Source organism: Euphorbia lathyris, chromosome 10, assembly GCF_963576675.1.
Source record: "Euphorbia lathyris chromosome 10, ddEupLath1.1, whole genome shotgun sequence".
Classification (NCBI taxonomy): domain Eukaryota; kingdom Viridiplantae; phylum Streptophyta; class Magnoliopsida; order Malpighiales; family Euphorbiaceae; genus Euphorbia; species Euphorbia lathyris.
The window spans coordinates 67,211,090-67,233,774 of NC_088919.1; the positions used below are offsets into that span (position 1 = coordinate 67,211,090).

The window sequence follows — 22,685 nt, forward strand, 5'->3', positions numbered from 1 at the left end:
ACAGGTTGCACACTTATTCCGTTATATGTTTAGTTTAAATATGTTTGGTAAAAGTAATTTAAATAAACATATACGGCTATATGCGATAAGAACCTAATGGGTCACACATAAAATTAAGACCGAATGATGGAATGATAATTTTGAGAGGGAGAACATGTATGGGCCAAAATATATATAGAGGATTATTAAGTTGAATTAATTGATTTATTTAGATAGTTATAATTAGATTATATTTATGGTTAAATCAATTAAAGAATAATATTAATTGGATAGTATAATTTTGATTATATCTCTAAATTATTATCCTAACTTAATTGAGTGCTCTAATAGAATTGGAGTTGTATTTATTAATTATATTTATTAAATGCTTTATTTATTAGAAAAACCAATGGAATTGAAAATCTAATTAATTAAACCTAATGGGAATAAGAGTTAGAAAAATCAAACACTATAAATACACCCCTATGTTGCATATTTTGGTTAGCCCATTCTCAGAGAAGAAAAATTCTTCATGTCTCTCATTCGATAAATTACTTTTCTCGTTCCATTCGTTTCTTAGTTCGTGTGGATACCGTTAGAGGCAATCTACACTTGGTTGCTTTAATTGGTTGATTACTAACGTTTTAGTTTTGGCTTTGTTTGTGCTTGTGATTGACGGTGATATCCTCGTGGGCACTTCGTTTGCAACAGTAGATAGTTCGTCAACAAATGTACATATGTTTAATCTCTCTTTATATGAAATAACGATTAATGGATCTTGGAAAAGGGAAATAGATAAAATAGATAAAATTTTATAATTCCGCAGTGCCTAGGTTTGTCTATTTTTCTTCAGTTGTATAAGAGCGAACATTAAATCCGTTATTTCATATATGAAAATGTTAAACGATTAAGGCGAGATTAATTGGTTTTATGATTCAGTTAATTAATAAATGAGTTTGTAGAGATTAAATGGTTTAACTCTGGATTAATGGTTTAACTATTTGAATCGTTAAAAGAGTGATAACATTGGGATATTATCCAAAGGATCAAATGAGATATTCGCCTAGAACGGCCACGTATTGATCACCTGATATCAAGATGTGATGGCGTATCAGGCAAAGAGATCTGACAGGCGGATCACCAAGACTTCGCCACAAGAGATCCGCAGTCATGTCTATGTGGCGATCCGCCATAACCTCTCAATCCGCCAGCGGAACAGCTGAGCCGATCTCGCAATAAAGACCATGAATGAGCTATTAATAAGCTAACGGGCATACTTAAAGGAAACCAATAACCGCCATTAATGAATCATTAATGGAGACTTTCTAGTTACTAAAGGTTACAACTTCATGACTATATATAGCTTGCATCTCAAGCTATCAAGGTACACATTCACACAATCCTAGAAACCCTACTTTGTCAATTCAGTTTACTCTTTCAACTTTATACTGACTTTGGCATCGGAGCTTCCCCCCGTCGAACCCAACGACGCCCCCCACAGGGACGAAAGCTGATCGGAAATTCTCCACAAGTCATCAATTGGTGCGGTGAGCGTGGACCCTTTGCCAAATAAAAGGGGGTTTTCGTTCACAATAAGACATGACGAATGGAGAGCAGAATCCCTCTTCAGGGATTGAAACACCGTTGGTAACACCATCAAGCCAACCTGTAACTAACGTTGGTCGCGTTGATACAAATGCTCCTATGACGCATGGCGAAAGAAGTATGTCGCCAGATACATTCATCGAAACATGTGCAGAATCCATAAGAAGAGAGTTTGGAGTAGAGATGGAGAACCGCCTAAGGTCGTTCATGATAATTCCAGAGCTTCGGCGTACGGCACCTACAACATCTCAATGGCCACTAGCAGCTATAGGATCAAACGCCCATGATTCTTCATTCTTCCAAATTCAGCCTACAGATTCCATGGTAGTTACTACCGTCGCAGCTAGTAACCCGCCCCTCAATCGACAACTATTTTCTGATCATGCAGAAGGGAGCCGAAGGAATGACCAAACTCTCCCGAGGGGACCAGGAAACCATAGGGTGCGTCTAGGCGAATCAGGTGCCCCGAATCGCCCACGGTCGAATCTCCCAGAAGGCGGATCAGGAGGCCGAAGACACAAAAAGAGGAAGAAGGGAAGCAACATGCGATCAAAGTCACCTTCACCTCCAAGGTAGAGGTCATCCCGATGGGGTAGGTCACCCCCATCCTCAGGTCGAAGACCAAGTAAGAGGCCAGTAGAGACACCTTATCCGGATAGACCAAGTAAAAAAAAATTAATAATTTGGATTTAAAGAGGTCTAATAGACCAAAATAATTAGAAATTTGGATTTAGGAAGACTTAACAGGCAAAAAAATAATTAGAAATTTAGATTTAGAAAGATCTAACAGGTCCAAAAAAAATTAGAAATTCGGACTTAGGGAGTACCTATCAGCTCAAAATATTGAAATTTGAACAAGCCTAACACGTAATGAGCCATTTTGGAGAGCTAATTCAACACCCGGATAATATTTTTTTTTGTTTGAGACAGGGGGAAGGCTTGCTCCCAGTATACCCTTGTGGTGGGACCCATTCCGGACCCTCGCTTAAGAGGGGACGCGTAATACAACGGGCCGTCCTTTTTTTTAAGGGGGCCGAAACTACCTGGGATTAAAGTGGTTCCGGCGGCCGGAAGGGCCGGGGCCCCACCCCTCTGTATACGCCCCTGCATATATTCTACATATGTTTGGAACATTGGCAGAGAAAATCATGCTATTAAACAATTCTTTTGAGGACATATATCTAATGTAATTCTTTAATACTTGAAGTTATTGCTCTATTACAAAGTGAAGTATAACGATAAAAAATTATCTGCAAATATCAAATCAAGCTAATTGAGTAGTGTACTAGATGTATGAAATGACTTACTGGACTGAACTAAATTGATTAATGAACTGAACTGATTGATACTGAAATTAAGTAATAAAGATCAGAGTCTAAGTAGTGGTTTTTGAATGGCTTTTAAGACTCTAAATTTGTTTGATTTCAGTCTCTTAACCGAAGTGTTAGTTCTCAAATTATTAGCGATCAGGTCTTGGCTTCTTGTTTTACTGGTCCTCGTGGCAATGAACAGTGAGTTCTATATCATTTTACTTGTATGACATATATATTAAAGATGGAGAGAAATTGTCACATGTATTCAATTAGCCTAGGATTCATAGACTGTATCAAGCGTTTAAACAAACTATGAAAAGAATTGAGAAAATCCCTTTCAGGGAACCTGTCTACCGCTGCAGGCGTCTTCCTAGGACTTAAAGATGGACCTTGAACAATCCTCGGTGAGCGAAGCTTCAGAAGTTCTTTAATGGAGGTTGAAGGAGATGGAGGAGGTGGAGAGGATTTTTCAAGGGTGAAAGCTAAGGAAAATTAGAAATAATGAAAGATATCTAATTTACAATTGAAAAATCCTATTTATAGATGTAATTTGAGTCCTAAACCTAACCGAGTTTGTTTCATATTGCAGGTGGATAAGTCGTGGGCGAAACATGGAGCCGTGGGGCCGGGAATCAGTCAAAAGACTGATTCCCGAGCCTAATTGTCTGGCTAAAAACTCAAATGTCTAAACTTTTTTTTGTGTTATCTTTTTTATGGGTTAAATCTTATTTGAGTTGCGAATTGTGATGAAAACTAATAATAACCAATAAAATATATATATATAATGAAATATATATAGTAATTAAAAATAATCGAGTCTGCTCGCGAACTTTCGAGTTGAACCTGAGGAAGCTTGGACTCAGCTCGTTAATGCTCGAGTCGAGCCCTATCAAACCGATCTTTGATCGATCTTTTACCGAGCCGAGCTCGAATAGTTTGCGAACTACCAAGGCTCGTTTACACCCCTAATCTCTATAATGCGAGTGCTATTGTTATTTGGTAAAATACATGACTGATTTTGCGTGTGCTTTTTTGAAAAGGTATGCTGCTGTTTAAAATATTCATATGAGTTTAAAATATTTATAAAGAAAAATAATCATGTTATTGTCGAGATTCCAGAACAGTATATAGTACTTATAATCAGAAAACATAAGCTCGGAGAAAAATTTCAAATAATAATATATATATTAAAGTTTGTAATGCATTTTATTCCTTATCAAAACCTAATTGTCTAGCTAAAGACTCAAATGTCTAAACTTTTTTGTGTCATCTTCTTTACGGGTTAAATCTTATTTGAGTTGTGAATTGCGATGAAAACTAATAATAACTAATGAAATATATATCAAATATATATAGTAATTAAAGTTCGGTATGCTGCTGTTTTTGCAGCCTTTGTTGCGGGTATGGCTTCTTCTATTGGGATGAGCTTCAGTGCAGAGCTTTTGGCTTCACTTGCTAAGTCTTTTTCAGGTGCACCTTCTTTGAAACAAATCACATCCTTGTAGCTCATCTTTTTCTTTGATTTTATGGTTTCAAATTTAATGACCTTTAGCTGTGTTTCAAAGGGTAAAACATTCAAGTATTTGAAGAGAGGTAAATTACACCCATGACCACTGAACTTTACCCATTTAACATTGTGGCCACTGCGTTTCAATTCTTAACCGTATGACCATTGAACTTTAAACTTTTCAACACTGGGTGGCCACTTAACGTCTCAGAACGACCGCTGAAGGTCTGAAAAAAAAAATCAAAGAGTTAATGATATTCTAAGAAACTTTAATTCTTGAAAATTTCCGTTTTGAGGTCATTTAGGTGTTGTTTGGTTAGGAGAGATAGAGTGATTTTTTAGAGAGACAAAGCTCCAAAAAGGTGATTTTGGAAAATAAAAAATGTGGTTTCATGGTAAATGTCGTTCTGAACAACTTTAATTTTTGAATATTTTCATTTTGAGATCGTTAACGGTCATTTTGAGGACTTGGTTAAAGTTGAATGGCTACCGATGTTAAAAAGTGTAAAGTTTAGTGGACATACCGTTAAAAATTGAAATTCAGTGGCCACAATGTTAAAATGGCAAAACTTCAGTGGCCATGGATGTAATTTACCCATTTGAAGAGCATTAGTTTAGTTTTTTTTTTTTGCCTCAAAGAATTCAAAATTTGGAATGTAAGTTTAGCGGCAATAGAAATAGGGAGGTAGGGACAATCATCCTGGATGGGAGAGTTGTCCAGGGTTCGGATTGCTTCCGGTATTTAGGGTCTATTATCCAAACGGATGGAGAAGTAGATGGAGATGTTGCTCATAGGATTAAATCTGATTGGTAGAAATGGAAGAGTGCTACGGATTTCCTTTGTGACCCCGACATGCCTAATAGATTGAAGGGAAAATTCTACCGCATGACAATTAGACCTGCATTGTTATATGGTACAGAGTGGTGGTCAGTGAAACATTGTAACATTCATAAGATATCGGTCGCGGAGATGCGTATGTTGAGATGGATGTACGGTCATACGAGAAAGGATCAAGTGAGTAATGAAATAATTAGGACAAAAGTAGGTGTTACATATAGGGCGGCTCGGTACACTATGCGTCCCCGCAAAGTGAGGGTCCGAGGAGGGGTCCTACCACAAGGGTGTACTGGGGGCAAGCCTTCTCTTGCCAATTTTTTGGCAAGAGGCCGCTCCTAAAACTCGAACCCGTGACCTTTGGTCACACGACAACAATATTTTACCGTTGCGCCAAGGCTCGCCCTCTAAAAGTAGGGGGTTACATATATTGAGAATAAAATGAGGAAAAACTGACTAAAGTGGTTGAAGAACGCTTGATGCGTCGGTTAGGAGGACTGAATAGTGGCAAAAGGATGTAATGGTGAGGGGTAGAGGAAGACCTAAGCAAACTTGGAAGATGGTGATCGAGAGTGATATGAATTTATTGGGGATTGAGGAAAATATGATAGTGGATAGGACAGAGTGGAAGGAGAAACTTGATTTCACGATTTTATATGATGGTTCATGTTAGCCGATCCCGAATCATTTCGGAACTAAAACTTTGTTATTGTTGGAGAGAATTCAAAATTTCATTGCTTGTATCGTCAGAATAATTCCAAATTACTGAATATAATTTCTCCTTTGCCATGCAGGATGAGTATCATAAAGAAGACCATCTTTCTCCGTGAAATCTCACTCTTCTTTTATCCTATTTATATATATTTGGAGTTTGTTCTAGGTACGCTGCCTCTTTATCTTGTTAAACAAAAATTAATAAGACGAACAAATATAATTTATAGTACGTACCCGGAAAGTAATACTTCCAACCAATGAAAATCATTTTGAATCCTACTACATGGACATGATTGGTTGAAAAAAAACTATATATACATGTGTCGTGAATTCATTGGTTGGAAGTATTACTAGTACCCTAAAATTTTCCCTTCAGATGTGAAATAGTTTAAAAGCCTAATACATCACTAGCTCCATGAACTTCTCCAAAATAGTAGATTGGCTCACTGAACTTTACAAGTGTCTCACCAGCTCTCTGAATTTGCTTATTTCGTATCACCACCTTCCTAAACTTGTCCATAAAAATATATTAGCTCCCTGAACTTTGTAAGTGTCTCACCAACTCTCCAAATTTGCTTATTCCGTAACAACTAAATACAAAAACCATAATACTAACTCTCGATCCTCATCCATTCAATATCTCAAACCTGCAATACTAACTCTTATAATAGGTTGAAAGGTAGGAGAAGCGAAAAAATTACCTCTCGAATAGATGAAGGCGTGTTTTTAGAATTTAGGTTTAATCAGTTTTTGTATTTAGTTGTTACATAATAAGCAAGTTTAGGGAGTTGATGAGGCACTTGCAAAGTTTAGGGAGATAATCTATTTTTATGGACAAGTTTAGGGAGGTGGTGATAAAAAAATAAGTTAGAGAACTGGTGAGATACTTGCAAAATTTGGAGAGTCAGTCTACTACTTTGGACAAATTCAGAGAGCTGATAATGAATTAGGCCTAGTTTAAATGTGCATTATGCTTATTGACATGGAGGTCAATCCTTTTTCTGATATTAGATTGTCGGTTTTGATCACATTGATCTTAATGACCATGTAAAATTTGGTCGTTCACCATTAAATTTAAGCTTATTGTAGAGATTCAAAACATTCTAAGACTTAAATTTAATAAGACTAAATCTAACGGTGCATGTCACCATTGCTGTATTCCCAAAACATTTACTTAATTCCTCACGAAAACATGTCTTGATGGCATTAATTTCATCTTTTCAGTGATTTGATATACGACTTTCTAACCATGTTGAGCAAGGAGTTGACAGAGATTGATGTCTCAACTGTCTTGACAGTTTTACAATGTAGGTCTTTTGTTTGGATTAGCCGTGATATTCTATTAGATAATTATAGCATTTTATTAACTTGCTACCAGGGGTGTAAACGAGAGTTGGTAGTTCGTAAACTATTCGAGTTCGGTTCAGTGAAAGGTCAATCAAAGTTCAGCTCGATACGACTCGATTCGAATTCGGATTTGGCTCGAGCACTAACGAGCTGAGTCCAAGCTTCCTCAGGTTCGGTTCAAAAGCTCGCGAACATGTTCGATTATTTTTAATTATTATATATATCTTAATATATATCTTAATATATTATTAATTATTAATTTTTATCACAATTCACAACTCACGTAAGATTTAATCCATATAAAAAAATCACTTAAGAAAGTTTAGACCTTTGAGTCTTTAGCAGTAGCGGATCCAGGATTTGAGGGAAGGGGTGGACAAAACTCTATGTAAAATTTTTTTAGACAAAATAACATTAATTGAAAAAAATTATACTTTAGTACATAATTGTTATTCGATACAAAATGTCTTAAAATAATAAAAAAAAACTTCTAATGCTAGGTAGATCGACGATTACGAGGTGGCAATTGACATCTACGATCTGTTATAGCTTGAAAACGATATGCTGCCTCTACCTATACTGCTTCTTTTTAGGGTTAAGGTGATAAAATACCCCTAACGTTTTGAGTCGGGAGCAATTTTACCCCTAACATCTAAAATGGTGCAATTTTACCCCTAATGTTTGTAGCCAAGAGCAATTTTACCCCTAATGTTGATAGATTGGATCAATTTCAGGGCAAATTATTAAAAGCACCCGGTTCTCCATGTCAAAGGGAGGACCTTCCATACATATTTTGACACGTGTAACATGGACTCACACATATTATAAGACGTCTCACTATTTTAATTATTACGTGAGGTCACAATACACGTGTCCAAATGTGAATTGGGGGTCCTCCGAGTGACATGAAAAACCCGGTCCTTAATATAAGAACTCCAATTTCAGACACTATTATAAAATACAGTCATTTTTTTTTCTTTATTTTGCACCAATTGCATATCAATTTGTTCTAAAAAAAGATATAATGTTTTTTGTAATTTAATAATAAAATTGGATATTAATATTTATAAATTCGGTGAATTTAATAATAATGCCCCCTTTGACCCCCTACATCCGCCCCTGTACACAATTACGTTTTGATAAGGAAAAAAATACATTACAAATTTTAATATATATTTCATTATTTGAATTTTTTCTCCGAATTTGTGTTTTCCGACTATAAGTACTATCTATTATTTTGGAATCTCGACAATAATACATTCTTGTTTTTTGTTATAAATATTTTAAACTCATATGGAGTATGTTATAAGACTTATAAATTTTAATATATATTTCGTTGTTTGAAATTTTTCTCTGAGTTTGTGTTTTCCGACTACAATACCGTCTATTATTTTGGAATTTCGACAATAACACATGCTTGTTTTTTGTTATAAATATTTTAAACACATATGGAGTATGTTATGTTTTTTTATCTACTTACTTGTTCTATGTATATATGATGCATTTAGTTAAAGTTCATTAGAAGTTCGGCTCGGTCAGATTCGGTTAAAGTTTGGTTCGAGAGGGTTCGGCTCAAGATATTAACGAGCAAATACCAAACCTACCTAGGATTCGGCTGGGCTCGACTCGTTTACACCCCTACTTGCTAGCATGTTTATGTGTTTTTAAGCAAATCAATCATGTCTACTATAAATGATCACCGGCTTTGCAGGTTGTGGCATGAAACTATACGGAGTGATGATCCTACTGCCATGAAGGACTTTATTCAGAGTATACATAAGGCTTCCTCTGGAGAAGACCAAGCAAAAACAGGCAAAAGAGTAAGTTTTTTGTTGCAGGTTTCTTTAGTTTTGAATGCTATTTAAGTGTTTCTGCTGCTACTTCCAAAGCTATTCTTACCTCCTTCAGATGGAATACATGTTTGAAACAATATGTGATATAAAAAGCAACAAGAAGAGAATCATTAAACATATTCGCTTTTATGTGTCAGGAGTAGGGGTGTGAACGAGCCGAGCCGAGCTGAACCCTAGGTAGGCTCGGTATTGGCTCGTTAATATCTCGAGTTGAGCCATCTCAAACCGAGTTTTTATCGAGCTTGCATAGAATAAGTAGCGTAGAAAAGAAAAAACAAACCTTACAACATATTCTATATGAGTTTAAAATATTTATAAAGAAAAACAATCATGTTATTATCGAGATTTTAGAATAGTAGACGGTATTTGTTGTCGGAAAACACAAACTCGGAGAAAATTTTCAAACAATGAAATATATATTGAAGTTTGTAATGTATTTTGTTCCTTATCAAAACCTAATTGTTTAGCTAAAGACTCAAATGTCTAAGCTTTTTCGTGTCATTTTTTTATGGGTTAAATCTTTATTTGAGTTGTGAATTGTGATGAAATCTAATAATAACCAATGAAAAATATATCAAAAAATAATCGAGTCTCTTCGCGAGCTTTCAAGCCGAACCTGAGGAAACTCGGAGTCAGTTTGTTAGTGCTCGAGCCGATTTCGAACTCGAGTCAAACCTTATCGAGCCGAGCTTTCACCGAACCGGTCTCGAATAGTTTGCGAACTACCAATACTCGTTTACACCCTAACCAGGAGATTAAGCCACTAAACAGGTAAACTCATTCTTATGATATAAGAGCTTCCGTTTCAAAAGAATGTTCCATCATGATTATACAAGATCATATGTGGGTGCTTGGTGTGTCATTCATTGTTATTCCATTGGTTATTATCAGGGTAAATTACATCAATGGCCACTGAAGTTAACCTATTTTAACATTGTGGTCACTAAACATCAATTCTTAACAGTATAACCACTAAACTTTACACTTTTTAACACTGGTCGCTACTCAACTTTAACCAAGTCCTCAAAATAACCGTTAACGACATCAAAATAAAAATATTCAATAATTAAAATTGTTCAGAACGACATTTACCATGAAACCACATTTTTTATTTTCCAAAATCACATTTTTTGGAGCTTTCTCTCTTTAAAAATCCACTCAATCTCTTCTAACCAACCAACACCTAAATGACTTCAAAACGAAAATTTTCAAGAATTAAAGTTCCTTAGAATATCATTAACTCTTTGGTTTTTTATTTTCAGACCGTCAGCAGTCGTTTTGAGACATTGAGTAACCACCGGTGTTAAAAAAGTGTAAAATTCAGTGGCCATACTGTTAAAAATTGAAGTTCAGTGGCCACAATGTTAAACGGGTAAAGTTCAGTGGCCATGGGTGTAATTTATCTGTTATTATCATTCTGAATTTTAACTGATTTCTATTCATTTCTGATAGGAGTTGAGGAAACTATTATTAGAGGGCTGAAATGGAGCAAGCTGCTAGATCCTGGGAAAAAGAGGCAATGGTGGCTGTTGGGCGATATGGCTAATGTTGAAGAGGTTGCCAATACAATTGACAAAGAGGTTTTGGAAGCAGAAAAAATGCTGCAGCTTGCTGCATCACAAAGGATGAATACTGATACCAGAAAGGCCATCTTTTGTATAGTAATGAGCGCAGAAGACTATGTTGATGCATTCCAGAAACTTCTAAGATTGGATTTGCCTCGAAACCAGGTGTGATCTCTTGGATCTTTTCTCTTACAACCTGGCTTCGCTTGTGCTTAGGGATGGCGAAGGGTAAGGTATCCGCCGGTAATCCCAGACGGATCCCGCACCGACCCCGTTCTGCAAACATGTTCGCAGGTCGTTCTGCTGTGCAGGTTTCGACAATGATCCTTCCGCATGTTTACCTACGGAAACCTTCCTTCCTCTAAATGATAAGGTTCAGTGGACTTCTCGCAACGTCACCGGCGGCAAACCGCTCACGTAGCCGCGATCCGAACACTTCACTGGACCATTCAATCGGTAGGAGCGACGAGCAGTGTGTACAAAGGGCAGGGACGTAGTCAACGCGAGCTGATGACTCACGCTTACTAGGAATTCCTCGTTGAAGACCAACAATTGCAATGATCTATCCCATCACGATGCAATTTCAAAGATTACCCGGGCCTATCGGCCAAGGCTATAGACTCGTTGAATACATCAGTGTAGCGTGCGTGCGGCCCAGAACATCTAAGGATATTACAGACCTATTATTGCCCCAAACTCTTACCCTTTTATTTTTTAATTATTTGTACCAGTCTCATTATCCTAACGGGTATAATTTTTGCATCCCATACCCGTCCCATTTAATTCGCGGATACCCGCGTGTTGAAATAATAAACTTATAATTAATAGTGTTTAATTTGGTTCAGTGTATTGTCCAAGAGTCATTTCTGTATCTGTGTGTCTGTATCTGTATTTATAGAGAGTTAATGTGGTTTATTAAGAGTCATGTTTGTAATCTATAAATACCTATCAATACATGTAGTAAGGCAAGAGAATCAGAAGAGAATTTCTTCCAGCAATTATACTCTTCCTCTGTACCTCTGAAAGTTTATTTATTTGATCCAACAAATTGGTATCAGAGCCAACAAAAATTCTCCTGAAAATTAAGAATAATGGTGAAAAGAGAAATCGCCATTGATTCGTGGGAGACCAAGTCCCAGATTTGGAAAGCTATGCGCTTATGCATAGATGACATCAAAGAAAAAGTTGATTCTTTGACCTTTGAGGAGATCAGGAGGTTTTTGGAGAAGGAATTGGGATTGGAGAAATATACATTGGATGGACGGAAAAAATTTGTCATGCAATGTTTGGTGGAATCCTTAGAAAATGATGATGATGAGAATTCTGAGGATTTAGGAGAAATTGGTGAAAGACATGCGAAGGTACAAGAACATGTATCTGATGATGAGGAGAAAATGAAAGATTCTCCTATGATGGGTCTTTTGCCAGAAACTGATCCAGTCAGTAAGAAGAAAGAAGTTCCAAGTAAGTTCAACATTAGCAAGGCCATGATGAAGAGAGTTTCCTATATTAAAGCCAATTATGAGGAACTTACAACGGTCCGTCTTTGTCGACTGTTAGAGGAAGATATGGGAATTGAGAAATTTGCACTTGATCCATTCAACAAATATATAAGCAATCATATAGATGACGTATTGCAATGGGCTGATGAGAATTCAGAGTCTTCAGACAGAGACGACGATCAGGATGAAGATGAAGAAGTAAAACCAGAGAAGAAAAATGTGCAAAATTCGGAAGTATCTAAGAAGAGCCAGAGGCTTGAAAAAGAAATCAAAGTATCAGAAGAGAAGCAGAGCAAGCATGTGGAAGAAGAAGCAAAAGACAACAGAAGTGCAGAAGGTATTGAGAAATCCTCTGATAAAATCAAACATGTGCCAGAGAACAAATGTGAAGTCGAGTTAATGAAGAAATCAAGTGAGATGTTTCCCAAAGACATCACTGAAGTTGAAAAGAGGAAGGAAAGAGTGAAAGAAGTCCAGCGAACTGACATGAGTAGTATTATGTCAATGTCATGTAGAAGGTGCACTACAAGTTATGTTCCACATCCAAACCCCAAAATACCAGTTGACAGTGATAATAGTGATGATGGTGGTACTGACGAAAATGATGATGAGGAAGAAGAAAATGATGGAGATACTAATGGGGATGATGGAAGCTACCGTGAAGATGTCGATAACAATGAATTTCGAAGAAAACGTTGGAGATAATTATGGGATTGATGGCAGCTAAAGTGAAGAGATGAAGTTTGAAGATTTAAATAGATTACAGACTACTGACTGTTTTTGGTGTTACGAAGGGATAAAAAAAATTATAAGTTTAAGGGGGTGTGTTGAAATAATAAACTTATAATTAATAGTGTTTAATTTGGTTCAGTGTATTGTCCAAGAGTCATTTCTGTATCTGTGTCTGTATCTGTATTTATAGAGAGTTAATGTGGTTTATTAAGAGTCATGTTTGTAATCTATAAATACCTATCAATACATGTAGTAAGGCAAGAGAATCAGAAGAGAATTTCTTCCAGCAATTATACTCTTCCTCTGTACCTCTGAAAGTTTATTTATTTGATCCAACACCGCGAGTATACTTTTTGCATTCCATACCAGTCCCATTTAATTCGCGGGTACCCGCGGGTACCATTACCCGTTACGAATCAATAAATAAAACAAAAAATATTACAAATTTAACAAAGTATAAATTTAATAAATCATCTATCAAAAAATTGAACAAATTAAACCTTAATTAATATGAATAAAGTAGCTTAGTAGTAATAGTATCACTCAATGGTTGAAAAACAAAAGGTTGGGGGTTCAAATTTCACGTCTTACATCTAAAAAAAATAATGATATTTATTAATATATAAAAAGTTATGACGGGTAACGGGTACCCTGGGGGTATTCCCATACCCGTCCCATCACCCTAACAAGTAATGGTTTTGATCTCATACTCGTCTCATACCATTTTATACAGGATACGGATAGGCCCATTAGGGTCGGGTAGTGTCGGATACCTGCAGGTACAGTACCCGTTGCCATCCTACTTTGTGTTCCCCCATTCAGAGCTGTCTTCTCCTCTATTTCATAACTTCTCACTAGGTTTATTTGCATATCCATGCAGGACAGAGACATTATGAGGGTCCTTTTGGAATGCTGCTTGCAAGAGAAGGTGTTTAACAAGTACTACACTGTTCTAGCTTCCAAGTTATGCGAGCATGAGAGAGACCAAAAATATACGTTACAGGTAATTATTTTTGTTATAGTTTTAGGAAAATGATGGCATATTGTTGGATTCGGTGATAGTGTTCGTTTTAACCGTGGATTCGGTGATTTCAGAGGACCTCAATTAGTATATGTGATTGTTGTTGTCGTTGTTGTTATTGTTGGAAAATTTTGAATAAAATTATATATTAATTTAAATACCAACAAGTACCTCCTTTCATGACCAGCTCTGTCCGTTGTGAACAGTCGTGTCTGTCCGTGTACAGTCGTGTTCGTTTGTGAAAAAATATATCCTTTCGAGTTCTATTTATATAGAATGGATTGTCAAATTCATAAGTGGTTGAAAGTTGTTGAAAAAGCTGTTGAAAAACATTTTATCTGTTCATAGGGTTTTTGTTTTGTACTCCGGTGATAATGAACATATACATGGTTTGAGTTCGCTTGCGTAATCTGTCGTATCCTAGGAGACGATCGTCAATAGCGACGACATCTGTCTTAAGGAAACTACTAATACATGCCTCATATTTGTCTAACTCTTTCCTTTTAATTTCTAGTTTTATTGTTCATATGTTTTTCTCTGTTCGATTTGTTTTTTTGGTTAATCACATCTAACATTCTTAAGACAGATCATTATTTAGAATCTAACATTCTTAAGGCAGATTAATTGTTTGCTTAAGAATCTAACATTTTTAGCATAGATGTTTTGTTTTCTTAAGAATCTAACAGTTATATGTTCAATTGGACAGTTTTGCATTTGGGACCAATACAATGAGCTCGAGTCAATGCAACTTTTAAGATCCCTACACCTTGCAAAATTTGTAGCGGAGATAGAGCTGTCAAAATGAGTCATAACCCATTTATTGACCCATTTAACCCATCATTTAAATAGGTTAGGGTTGACCCTTTTATGGACTGGGTCATAAAGAGGTTGAACCATTTAACCCATATAATAAAAGGGTTGAATAGGTTTTTGGCAGGGTCAACCCAATAACCCATTAATTTCTTTTTTTTTTGAATCACCCATTAGTTTCTTATTCATCTTAAAACAACCACAAATACTTATTCTTTAATATTAGTAGATTTGAATTATTGAATGAAATTTGAATTATTTATCCACTAAATCAGAATTATTCTCTTCATATTATTCTTTTCATACTTATTCTTTAATATAAGTAGATTTTTCAATTGATTATATATAGTTTCCTTTGAAATAATATATTTATTTATAAAATGTGAGGATGTAAGGCTGTGACGACAATCCAATAAATAATTTCGTCAAAACATTCATTTATTTAATAATTAATAAATATATATTTTTATTTCTCATACAAAACGTCTAAAACAAAAAATAATATTCTCTAATTCCACGAAATATTAAATTATATATATTCTCAAAAGAAAAATTATAAAATTAAGGGTTAATTTAAAAAAACACATGGTTTCATAGATCAGAAATTCTAAAATTCAATAAGTTTCTAGAATTTAAAATTCCGAAATTCTAGAATTTTTTAGAATTTCATAGCTCTGGAATTTTTGAAATTTCATATTTCAAAAATTATAGAATTTCAAAAATTATAGAATTTCAAAAATTCTGAAATTCCAGAATCTGAAGAATTCTGGAATTCCATAATCTAAAGAATTCTAGAATTCCAGAATCTGAAGAATTCTGCAATTCCAGAATCTGAAGAATTTCAAAATCTGGAAATTCTAGAATTTCAAAAATTTTAAAATTCCAGAATATGAACATTCTGAAATTCTAGAATTTCAAAAATTCTGGAATTTCAGAATATCTGGAATTTCTGAATTTTTGAAATTCTGAAATTTCAGAATCTGGAAATTCTGGAATTTCAGATATTCAGAAATTCCAGAAATTTTGGAATTTTAAAAAATTCTAGAATTTCAGAATCTGAAGAATTGAAATTCTAGAATTTCAAAAATTCTGAAATTCCAGAATATGAAAATTCTGGAATTTCAAAAATTCTAAAATTTTAAAAATTCTAGAATTTCGAAAATTCTGAAATTCCAAAATCTGAAATTTCAGAATCTGGAATATGAAAAATTCTGAAATTTCAGAAATTCCAGATATTCTGAAATTCCAAAAATTTTGGAATTTTGAAAAATTCTAGAATTTCAGAATCTGAAGAATTGAAATTCTAGAATTTCAAAAATTCTGAAATTCCAGAATATGAAAATTCTGGAATTTCAAAAATTCTAAAATTTTAAAAATTCTAGAATTTCGAAATTTCTGAAATTTTAAAATCTGAAATTTCAGAATCTGGAATATAAAAAATTCTGAAATTTCAGAAATTCTTGATATTCAGAAATTCCAGAAATTTTGGAATTTTGGAATTTTGAAAAATTCTAGAATTTCAGAATCTGAAGAATTGAAATTCTAGAATTTCAAAAATTCTGAAATTCCAGAATATGAAAATTCTGGAATTTCAAAAATTCTAAAATTTAAAATTCTAGAATTTCGAAAATTCCAAAATTCCAAAATCTGAAATTTCAGAATCTGGAATATCAAAAATTCTGAAATTTCAAAAATTTCAGAAATTCTAGATATTCTGAAATTCTAGAAATTCTGGAATTTTGAAAATTCCGAAATTTCAAAAATTCTGGAATTTAAAAAATTCTTGATGATTTGGATGATTACTACGTTGTTGTTTGATTTTATAGAACATTACATTATTTGGACTAATAGTTTTTTACGTGTATGTTAATTGAAATTCAAATGAACAAATTTCTAGGTTTTTTACGCTAGTTCTTTTTGTACTTAGTTGAATTTAAATTGAATTTTAATTACACTAAGAGACTATATCATATAACAGGATGAATAACCAGATATTATATTATATTTTAGTTAATTGGGTTAAATGAGTCGATCCATGTAATTTTTACATTTTCATGTTTTTATGTTTCTACGTTTTTTTTTTATTTAATTTTTAATTAGATTTAGTTAAATGGGTTAAATGGGTCAACCCATATAACCCATTTAATAAATGGGTTGGGTCATTTTGACCTCTATACAAATAGGTTATTACAACCCAGTTATTAAATGGGTTGGATTGGGTCAACCCATTTATTAAATAGGTTGGATCAATCTTTTTAGCCATTTTGACACCTCTAAGCGGAGATGGTTGCATCTTTTGCCGTATCTCTTTCAGTGGTAAAGAAGGTAGAACTGATGGAGGCTGGGCAGCTCGCCCAAAAAACGATCATGCATTTTCACATGTTTTTTGAGGCGATATTTGCTTATCCTGATAATCTTGTCTGGAACATGTTTACTCGCATAGCTATCGATCCCGACCTAGAAATCCTTTGCAATGGCATCAACTTCTTCATAAAAGAGTTTGTCATAAAGAATAACAAAGCTATTGCGAACAAATTCAAGATTGCGAAGAAAGCCCTCAACAATATGGAAGGAGTATTAATGTGAGTCTTGGATTATGTCTTGATGTTCTCGGCAAAGCCCAATTTTGTACAGTAAAACCTCTATAAATTAATAATGTTGGGACTATGGAATTTTATTAATTTATAGAGATATTAATTATCATGCGTGGAATATATCATCCACATTTAACTTACATTTTTGTAACATAGTGATCAATTGATTACATTTTACGTAAGTTCAGGGAGCTAACTAAATATTTTATGCAAGTTGAGGAGCTACCGGGACAAGTTCTGGAGGCAAATGATGTATTAAGCCTATATTTTTTTCACCAATGACTTAAAATGTGAATTTTGTCTATTAAAATCAAACATATATAAGATTAAGCAACACAAATATAATTAATAAAATTTTCTTGCATTATCTCCTAAATACCTTAAAATTATCTTTTAGAGTATACTAAGGTCTTAATTACTTAAATGTTCTCTATAAACATAGTAGAAGGGTAATTGTGAAATTATCAATACTTAATCCAACACATGCCATTAATTCAACATGGAACAAATTACAAATCTCTATAATATATAATAGTTGAATTCTGAAAACATCATGTCTGTAATATTTGACGTGTCAAGCTACTGTTTTTTGTCAAGTTGAGAAGAACAGCTATATAGAAAGTTGACACGTCATCTTACATTTTCGCAAACCGTACGGTGATTATAAGAGAAATAAATCTTACTAATTAAAATAAAATAAAATTAATATTCATTATTAAATCTATAAAATATTTGAGTGTGGTTATAGTGGTTTAATTGTAATTAACATAAATTAATTCAGTAAATGAATTAATTGAGGAAAAAGTTTATATTCCAATAGTTCTTCCTATTAGAGTGTTTTTTGGTTCATCCGAAATAGAAAGACAGATCATCTGGAAATTTGACTCTATGCCAAATTTTGTTCAGTGTCCATAACTTATTTCGATTCGTTTGTTCAATTTTTGGTTTTTTGGTGATAATTCGCACACACGGTTAGAGTTTGAGTCACACTTCTATTGTATCTTGGAAGACGATTGTCGATTTCGGTAAAATTTATCTTAAGGAGACTAATCTCATTAAGCCTCATAATATTCTTTTTCATTTCATCGAGTTCATCTAAATGTTTATTATTATTTATGGTCTTCAATTTAATAAAATTATATTATTCTATTTTTTTTAATTATACTCTTTAATGGCGATTTTTTTAAGAAAATCAATGGTGAATTTAAATATACTTTTTTCTTGAAAATTATATATATATAAGCTTAACCTGAAAAGTCATTTCTAAGAGTGATATATCAACAAATGCTAATGTGTCAAAAAATTAAAATCAATAAATAAAAAAACTCAATTGTGGTTATTAGATAATAAATCTCATTAATTAAACTAAATAGAATTAATATTCATTATTAATTATGAAAAACATTTGAGTGCTTACACTGGTTTTAATTGTTGTTAACATGAATTAATGTAGTAAGATTAATTCTTGAAGGAAAAAAAAACATTCCAATATTAATTGTGCCAAATTTTGTTCGTTTTCCAAAACCCTTGTTTCGATTCGTTCATTCTATTTCTGGATATTCTTGTGATAGTTCGACACACACAGTTAGTGTTTGACTCATACTTCTGTTATATCTTGAGAGACGATTGTCGATTGTCGTAAAATATGTCTTAAAGAGACTAATTTCATCAGGTCTTATCAGGCCCGACTCTAGGGGGAGTTCCCCTAGGCCGGCGCCTAGGGCCTCACCTTTGGTGAGGGCCTCTCTTTTTTTTAAGTAAAAAAATGCCTCATGAACACTGTTAATGTTTCATACAAAAAAAAAAAGTTTCTCACTCAGGCCTCGTTTGTTTGGGGGAAAATATTCTGCAGGAAAATATTTTCCCAATTTTCCAGTGTTTGTTTGGACAGGAAAATAAGTCAACGGAAAATAAGTTGCAAGTCAATGGAAAAGCAAGGAAGAAATAAGGGAAAATGTTTTACCCTTTTCAAAAGGGTAAAACATTTTCCCCAAAACATACGCGTTCAGAGAAATATTGGGAAAACGTTAAAAAATGTAAAAATATGAAACACGAAAAATATAAATAATATGAAAACCTTACAAAACACGAGAATATGACAAAAAAAACTCGCAAAAAACATGAAAATGTAAACAAATGCTAAAAATACAAAAACGCAAAAAAAAACACGAAAAAATGACAAAATACGAAAAATACAAAAACAAGAAAAATACAAAAAACACAAAAATGTGAAAAAATACGAAAACGCAAAAAATGCTAAAACACAAAAACGTGACAATACGTGAAAAACACGATAAACATGAAAAGACGAAAAATGCAAACAAAACACGAAAACGTAAAAACACAAAAACGTGAAAAATACGAAAAACATGAAAAAACGTGAATAACACGAAAAAGTAACAAAATGCGAAAAATAAAAAACGCAAAAAAAAAAAAGAAAACGTGAAAAAGGGAAAAACTGAAAACCGAAAAGCTAAACGTGAAAACACAAAAAAGAAGAAAAAGTGCAAAAAAAAACATAATAGCGTTGATAACACGAGAAAACATACAAAAAATACCGAAAATGTGAAAAAATGTTTTCGTGTTTTTATATTTATTTTTTTCACATATTTATGTTTTTCAACTTTTTTTTCATGTTTTTAATATTTTTTTACTTTTCGTAATTTTCGCATTTTTCCACTTTTTGTGGTTTTAATAAATTTTTATAATTTTTTTTTGTGTTTTTTCACGTTTTTCTGTTTTTCATATTTTTGCATGTTTTCGTGTTTTCCACATCTTTTCACGTTTTCACAGTTTTCCACGTCTCTAGATATTTTTTGTGTTTTAATATATAATTGAAAATAAAAAAATACAGAAAATCTATATTTAGTGGTTGGAAAATATTTTTCAGTGTTGTAGCCAAACACCGGAAAATATTTTCCAGTGTTGTTGCCAAACAGAGGAAAATATTTTATTTTCCTGCACAATATTTTCACTGCATAAAATTTTCCAGAACACAATATTTTTCCCTAAACAAACGGGGCCTTCAATTTCCGCTTGGTTTTCTTTTTTCTTTTTCTAGACCTTTCCTTTACCATCATCTCTTAGAATTTTTTTTTTTTTGGAGCAAGCTGTCTTAGAACTTTGAGAAACAACATAAATTACGACTAAGTATCATTTTGTTATCAAATTTGTAATAATTTATAAATTCTTAAATTTTTATAAATAACAAGATAAAATTAATTATAAGGATAAGGTATCAAAATAGTCTATGGTATTTGGAAAAATATTAATTTAGGCTCCACATAAAAAATAGCAACAATGTGGGCTTAACGTTTAAAAAAGAGTACCAATTTAGGTTTCGGTAACGGAACGTGACACGTCATTTACATTACTCCATTAAATTATGATTTCTCGCTCCACGTACAATTGACAGAACTTAATGGAGTAATATAAATAACGTGTCACATTCCGTTATCGATGCCTAAATTGATACCATTTTTTAAACGTTAAGCCTATATTGGTGCTATTTTGTACGTGGTGCCTAAATTGACACTTCTAGGTCTATTTTAGTACCATATCCCTAATTATAATTTGTAATTTGATGTAAAGTGTTATTTACTCCATGATCTATTTAAAATTTTGTTATCTGGTCATTGATCTATTATTTTATCACATTTGGCTTCTGAACTATTCCAATTGAGATTTCACCTTATTTTGATGGCGACTTGACAAAATCGTTATCCCTCTGATACATGTTGATATTTTGACATATGGACTTGACACGTTGCATGTCTTAAAATTTATTTGTTACATAGATTTTCTTATGTAGAAATAATTAATTAGATTAAAACAAGAAAACAAATAAAAATAAATCCCTCAACTAAAATTTGTCAATTATCAAAATATCAGCAAGTGTCAATAGAATAACAATTCTATTAAGTCTTCATTCAAAGTGGGGTGAAATTTCATCAATTGAGATAAGCCATAGTCCAAATTACAATATTTTGAATAGATTGAGGGCCAACTGATCAAATTACAATATTAGGCCTTGTAATTTATAATAAACGTCCAACTCAACCAATCTCTAAACATCAAGATAAATTATTCTCTTTCCCCCCACAAAATTTTACGATTAGGTCTAAGTTCAAGCGTCCAAGATTAATTTGGTGGAATTAGTACTTTATCGTCTGCTTGTTTCTCTCATGACTGATGAGAATAAACTTGATTTTACATATACAAAAACAAGAAGAATAATAATTTCATAATTTTATATTATTATTATTATTTGATTTCGATTGTCAAGATTAACATATGATTTGAATTGTAATTAATAAAATACTGGTTTTATTATTTGGCATTTATTATTTTAAAATAATATTAAATTTAGATGTAGAAAGAAGTATAAAGATTGCCTAGGGCCTCCAAAATGCTGGAGACGGTCCTGAGTCTCATAATCTTCTTATTCCTTTCATTGATCCTAAGGTTTATTATATCTAGTTTATCATAATTTATTATTTATGTACTTCAATTTAATAAAATTATTATTATTATGTTGTTCAATTAATGGTGAATTTGAAGTTACCTTTTTTTTTGGAAATTAGAATATATATATATATATAAGTCAAACAAATTAAAATCAATACATAAAAACTTAATAATAGTTATTAGAAAATTAAAACTCATTAATTGAATTAAATGAAATTAATGTTCATTATTAATTCTGTAAAACGTTCTAGTGGTTACACTAGTTTTACTTATAATTACATTGAGTTCAGATATATATATATATATATATATATATATATATATATATATATATATATATATATATATATTACTATAACTAAATATCATTAATGTAATTAAATGTTAGTGCTTACAGTGATATGAATTATCATTAATTTTTATTAAATATTAGTTCAGAATCCCCCCAATACAAAATTCTTCTTCATCAATATAGAAAAACCTAAAACCAATAAAATAAGGATCATTGCACAACTCAACCTGTATCAGCCTCAGCAATATCATTGATATTGTCATCTGCAGAATTACTCGATATAACCATCTTGGGTTGACATAAGTTTTCTTTTAGAGAAAAGTGTGAGCCCAATCCAATGGATCCCCTCAAAAATAAAAGGGTGTTATTAAACCCAGCCCCAAATTCCCACCCCTAGCCCCGTGAAAGGACGAAAATATCCTTTCATAGGTTTTGGGGAGGAAAAAGCTATTTTTTTTGCTCTCCCGACACGCGGGCGTGTGCCTATCACGCCTCACCTTGTGGTCGGGCGTGATAGCCCCACGCCTCACCGTGTGGTCGGGCGTGATC

The 22,685-nt window shown here is 33.1% G+C and overlaps 1 pseudogene; it reads left to right on the forward strand.

Annotated features, from left to right (window-relative positions):
• Positions 1-1,578: 1,578 nt before the first annotated feature.
• LOC136208205 (uncharacterized) lies at positions 1,579-17,369 on the forward strand (annotated as a pseudogene).
• Positions 17,370-22,685: the final 5,316 nt, after the last annotated feature.